The following is a 5,375-nucleotide window of genomic DNA, read 5'->3' on the forward strand; positions in this document are numbered from 1 at the left end:
AGCCAAGAGCGAGCTTTCCTGCGGCTGCCCCCAGCCAGCAGCTCTGCTCTTCCCACCCACACCCCTGCAGCGGCTGCCCCCCACCCTGCTCCGCCCCGCTCTACAACCACCCCCTGGCAAAAGCCATCCAGCCCTTTCTCTCCAGACCACGGAAGGGCCGGGGCCACCTCACCGCGGACCCTGCTGGACAGTCGCCCTCCCCCCGCCCCCAATCTTCCAGTAGCAGCGAGCAGCTGGTCTCTCCCTCGTTCTCGAAGCGCTTCCTTCCCTGGCTCTCCTCGCCCGTCTGCCTCGCCGGCTGTTGCTGGTTCCTCTTGATCTCCTCTGGCCGGTGGCCCAGGGCTCCGTGCTGGGACCCGTTCTCTGCCCCAGGTGCACTCACCCCCTTGCCGTGCTCACTCAGCCTGCAGGCGTTGTAAGTCATCTCCTCACGGAGATGGGATCTCTGGTCTGGACCTCTCTCTAGAACGCCAGCCCGGTGTCTCCAGACGCCCACCCGACACCTCCGTGGGGGTGTCTCGGTAACATCTCAAACCGGACACACCCCGACCTGGGATCCTGCCCTCCCACCCCACCGCTCCGCGGCCTTGCCAGCCCTTGCAAGCCCCCGGATTGCTTGCCTTCGGCAGGCGTCCTTCCGGTCCCACCAGCAAACCCAGGCGCCCCTGCGTCCGGGTACATCTAGGACCTCTGCTCACCCCTCCCATCTAGAACCTTTGCCCCCCACCCCTCCTCCCTGCCAGGCCGGTCCAAACTGGATCGTCTGTCACCTGGTGACTGGTTTCCACTTCCGCCCTGCCCCCCCGCGGTCAATTCTCAAGACCACAGTGAGGGTGACACTTTACCAACATCCCTCCAAAGGCTCTACCTTTCACTCCTGTGAAAGCCCGTGAGCCCGCAATGACCCACAACGTCTCCATTCCATTAGTCCCCTCCTTGTCCCCGCTCCAGCCAGCTGTTCTGCTAGCCGTTGCGCTAACACGCCACACTCCCTCCTACCTCAGGGCCTTGGCAGGGGCTACTCCCTCAGCCTAGAACATTCTTTTCCTAGATATCTGGATGAACTGCTCTCTCCTTTCCTCCAGCTCCCCACTCAAATACTACTTGTCAGTGAGTCCCTCACAGACCACTCTTTTAAAGATTGAAATCCCTTGGGGCGCCTGGGTGGTTCAGTCAGTTAAGCGTCTGACTTCTGCTCAGGTCACGATCTCATGGTTTGTGAGTTCAAGCCCTGCGTCCGGCTCTGTGCTGACGGCTCAGAGCCTGGATCTTGCTTTGGATTCTCTGTCTCTCTCTCTCTCTCTCTCTCTCTGCCCCTCCCCTGCTGATGCGCTCTCCCTCTCTCAAAAATAAACATTAAAAAATTAAAAAAAAATAAAAGTACAAATTGAAATCCCCTTCCCCGGCATCTCCCTTCTTTGCTCGTTTATCTCTTTGGCCCAGGTCACCCCCTAATACCTCCTAATGCATAATTTACTTAACATGTTGCGTTTATTGTCTGCTCCCATGTGAGGTTTCAAGCCCCATGAGGGCAGAGACGTCCGTCTGTTTGGCTCAGCGTTCTATAATCTAGTACAGTGCCTGGTGCTCGGTGCATAGTCGCTAGCGTTTGTTGAATGAATAAACGATAAATGTGATGCAGGCCAGGAGCTGTAGGGGGCGGTGAAGGGAAGAGAAGGCTTCATTCGGTTCCACGAGAATCATCACGGATATTTGGTGCTGGGAGTGATGCTCGGGGGAGACTGGCGCTGAGCCTCGGGGGCAGGGTCGTCTTTAATCACAGTCGTAATAGTCGGGATAAGCACTAGGACTCGGGAAATCCTGGGATCGATTTCCTCGGCGCTCGGCTCTCGGAGCGGGCCACAGCCCTGGAGAGGCCGAACCAGGGGTGGGGTGAGGCGGGGGGCTGTGAAATCAAGGCGCGGGGGCAGGGACCCAGGCTCAGCCCTCGCTGAGCCGGACCCCCCACACCCTTCCCAGGGCCCCAGTCGGGCAGACACAGTCGGCCGCAAGTGCTTTGTCGCCGAGGTAGCCGTCCCGAAGGGGATCCTTGGTGGCGGAGGAAGCACAGGCTGTGCGGCCCCGTGGTCCGCGACGGGCACTTACTCCCGTCGCCGCCGCAATTATGTGTCGCCATGACAACCGCACGGCGCAAGCCGAGCCTCAGCGGATCAGACGCAGACACGCTGTGGGCACTTTTCAACCTCTGCCTGAAACGTGGAGGCCGTGGGTGTGGGTGTCAGGATCCCGCGTGGAAAGCCACGCCCCCCTTCAGGAAAGGGAGGGCACGGGGCTGTGCTCACACCAGTGTCTGAAATGCGGCTGTGACCGCACCCCTCCGTGGCCCCCCACGACTCCTGTCTGCTGGCTCCGCCCCCTCTCGTCTGCACCTGCTCGCCGTGGCCCAACTCACTCACGATTCTCTGGATGCCCTGGGGAGGAGAACGGTGTATAGACAAGGAGACAGAGGAATGAGACAGCATGGAATGTTCTGGAAACACAGGGCGATGTGAGGGGCAGGTTGGGGAGGAAGGACTTTGGTGTCCTGCGGGCCCTGAGCTGTCCCGGGCTCTGCCCCTCACCGGCGCCGGGCAAGTCCACCTGAGCTCTCCTCACCTCGGTAGGACTGCCGTGCAAATCAGTGCTGAGAGCTAAGCGAGGCTGGGACACAGCCGAGGTGGGCCGATGGGGAGGGGGTCCTTATGCTGCACATCAAAGACTTGGAGTTTGGCTGGCGGGGGGCAAGGAGCCAGAGGTTTAAAGCAGGGGACGAGTCGGTACTGCTAGTCATCCCATTTTACGGACGGCAGAACTAAGGCACAGAGAGGGTCCATAATTTGCTCAAGGTTACACAGCTGGCAGGTGGCAGAACTGAATTCAATCCCAAGCTCTTAACCACTATTCTTCCTCTGGCTAAACAGGAAGAAGAAAGACCTTGGAGACTAAGGCCACGTTAGGGACCGTGGAAGAATTGACTGGGACCCAGAGAAAAGCCGGACGTGGCTTTGCCTCCAGTGTAGCGGCTAAGCTGCTGAGAAAGGAAGAATTGAGGTACTGGCGTGTTCATCAACACGTCTCAACAAGGGTGGACCCCCAGCCCTCTCCGAAGCCTCCGGCACCAGCCCCTGTGCCCGGCGCTTTGCCGTCTGAAGCCCTCCACGCGCCGGGCCAACCTTTCACCTGGATTTGTGAGCCTGTCATGGGAAGAATGGGTCCACGGCAGCCGATTCACCCCTCCCGGCAGATCCGGGAAGGAGAGGCCCTCACGCTAGGACTCAGGACTGCTCACTCACACACACACACACACACACACACGCAGCAGAGATGCGTGCATAAGAAGGCCGGACGCCTACATGGGGACTCAGGCTGGACGGCGAGCGTGTCCCCAGCAGCCACGCGTGACTGCGGTGGTCCTGCATGGGTCAGGGTCCCCTGCACGGATTGCGGCCACGCGGCTGCGGGCGGACGCCCACGAAGCCGGCCCTGCTGCTGCGGCCCTTAGAGCTGGGGCTCCGATGGCCGGAGAGGTGGTTTAAGGCGGTTTTAGCAAAAGCCCCCAGACCAGGCTCATCTGACTGTCGCTTGGCCATCAAAGGAGCGCTATGCAGTGGGAGTGGGTATCCCTTCTTCCAGGGATGCCCCAGAAGGCAGAGAAACACGCTGGACCCCCCGCTTCCTCCCCCTCCCTTCTTTTCTTCCAGCGCATCCATTAGCAGGATAGAGGTGGGTGGGGGTTCTTGGGGGCCTGGGCCATGTCGTCCCCACAGTGAGGGCAGGGCAGCTTTGGTGACCTGGAACCCGGAGCCGTGGCTGAAGTTCACGCCGGCAGCCACCATCAGGTCTTCTGCCCTAGAAGCTCCTCACCGGCAAGAAAGATCCCGCTAATAACCATGCCCCAGGGCCCTACACCATTGGCAAGGAGATCATGGGCCTTGTCTTGGACCGAATTCAGAAACTGGCCCGCCAGCGCCCGGGTCTTCAGGGCTTCTTGGTTTCCCACAGCTTTGGAGGAGGACCTGTCTCCAGGATCACCTCCCTGCCGGTGCATCGTCTCTCTGTCGATTATGGCGAGAAGCCCGAGCTGGAGCTCTCCACTTACGCAGCCCCCAAGGTTTCCACGGCTGTCGTTGAGCCCTACAACTCCATCCTCACTACCCACACCGCGCTGGAGCGAGCACTCTGAGTGTGCCTTCTTGGTAGACGACGAGGCCATCTATGACATCTGTCGTAGAAACCTCAGTACCGAACACCCAACCTGGGCTACTGACCTGAACAGGTGGATAAGTCAAACTGTGTCCTCCGTCGCTGCTTCCCTCGGATTTGATGGAGCCCTAAGTGTTGATCCGAGAGAATTCCGGACCGATCTGGTGCCCTACCCCCGCATCCACGTCCCCGTGGCCACCTACGCTCCTGTCGTCTCCGCTGAGAGGGCCTGCTGTGAACAGCATCCCGTAGCAGAGATCATCGATGCATCCTTTAAGTCAGCGAACCAGACGGTGAGACGTGACCCTCGCCGTGGCAAATACGTGGCTTGCTGCCCGTTGTACAGCGGTCCTATGCTTCCCAGAGACGTCAGTGCCGCCATTGCTGCCATCGAGACCAAAAGCACCGTCCAGTTTGGGGACTGGTGCCCGGCTGGCTTCAGAGTTGCCATCAGTAACCTGCCTCCCACCGTGCTACCTGCCGGAGACCCGACCAAGGTGCAGCGAGCTGTGTGTATGCTGAGAGCACCACGGCCAGCCCCGAGACCTGGGCTCACCTAGACCACGAGTTTGACCCGATGTATGCCAGGCACGCCCTTGTCCACTGGTATGTGGGTAGGGGCACGGAGGAAGAGGCCCATGAGAACACGGCCGCCCTCGAGAAGGATTCTGAGGAGGTTGGTGTGGATTCTGTGGCAGGAGAGGGTGAGGAAGGAGGAGAGGAGCACTACAGTTAAAGACGTCACAAAGGTGCTGCTTTTACAGGAAAGCTTATTCTGTTTTAAATATTGAAAAGTTGTGCTCTGATCCGTTCATTTGTATGTAGAAGTGTATACTCTCCTATACAATTGCTGGCCTCTTTTTAAAAACACAATACCTTGGGGCGCCCGGGTGGCTGAGGCATTTGAGGGTCCGGCTCTTGATTTCGGCTCAGGGCATGATCTCACGGCTTGAGAGACCGAGCCCCGCGTCGGGCTGTGTGCTGAGCGCACGGAGCCCGCCTGGGATTCTCTCTCTGCCCCTCTCTCTGCCCCTCCCCCACTCTCTCTCTCCCAAAATAAATAAAGAAAAAAAATGATGCTTTGTGATAGACCCAAGCCGTCTGTTTCTCTGATGGGTCTGAATAAAGTATTCCCTGTCTTCTATGAAGAGAAAAAAAAAGGAAGGACCGCT

At 59.0% G+C, this 5,375-nt stretch overlaps 1 pseudogene; it reads left to right on the forward strand.

The window, feature by feature from the left end:
- Nucleotides 1-3,353: 3,353 nt before the first annotated feature.
- Nucleotides 3,354-4,939, forward strand: LOC124523506 (tubulin alpha-8 chain-like; annotated as a pseudogene).
- Nucleotides 4,940-5,375: the final 436 nt, after the last annotated feature.

This window comes from Lynx rufus, unplaced genomic scaffold (assembly GCF_022079265.1).
Source record: "Lynx rufus isolate CCGP_SWC_20201006 ecotype Redwood Valley unplaced genomic scaffold, mLynRuf1.p SCAF_4, whole genome shotgun sequence".
In the NCBI taxonomy this organism is placed as follows: Eukaryota; Metazoa; Chordata; class Mammalia; order Carnivora; family Felidae; genus Lynx; species Lynx rufus.